The sequence below is a fragment of the Cnephaeus nilssonii genome, assembly GCF_951640355.1.
Source record: "Cnephaeus nilssonii genome assembly, chromosome: 2".
In the NCBI taxonomy this organism is placed as follows: domain Eukaryota; kingdom Metazoa; phylum Chordata; class Mammalia; order Chiroptera; family Vespertilionidae; genus Cnephaeus; species Cnephaeus nilssonii.
The window spans coordinates 113,451,430-113,452,105 of record NC_137073.1 but is presented as its reverse complement, the minus strand read 5'-3'; positions in this window follow the sequence as shown (position 1 = coordinate 113,452,105).

Here is a 676-nt window from a genome sequence, read left to right as displayed (position 1 = left end):
GGGCATGCTGTTACTACTGCGCATTCCGTGTTGTTTCTAGAATGCTGTGGACATGCTATTACTGCTGTGCATTTCATGTTGTTCCTAGAATGCTGTGGACATGCTATTACTGCTGCGCATTCCGTGTTCATAGAATGCTGTGGACATGCTATTACTACTGCGCATTCCATGTTCCTAGGATGCTGTGGACATAGTATTACTACTGCGCATTCTGTGTTCCTAGAATGCTGTGGACATGCTATTACTCATACGCATTCCATGTTCCTAGGATGCTGTGGACATGCTATTACTACTGCGCATTCCGTGTTCCTAGAATGCTGTGGACATGCTAGTACTACTGCGCATTCCGTGTTCCTAGAATGCTGTGGACATGCTATTTCTACTGCGCATTCCGTGTTCCTAGAATGCTGTGGACATGCTAGTACTACCGAGCATTCCGTGTTCCTAGGATGCTGTGGACATGCTATTACTGCTGCGCATTCCGTGTTCCTAGAATGCTGTGGACATGCTATTACTGCTGCGCATTCCATGCTTCTAGAATGCTGTGGACATGCTATTACTTCTGCGCATTCCGTGTTCCTAGAATGCTGTGGACATGCTAGTACTACTGCGCATTCCGTGTTCCTATGATGCTGTGGACATGCTAGTACTACTGCGCATTCCATGTTTCTAGAAT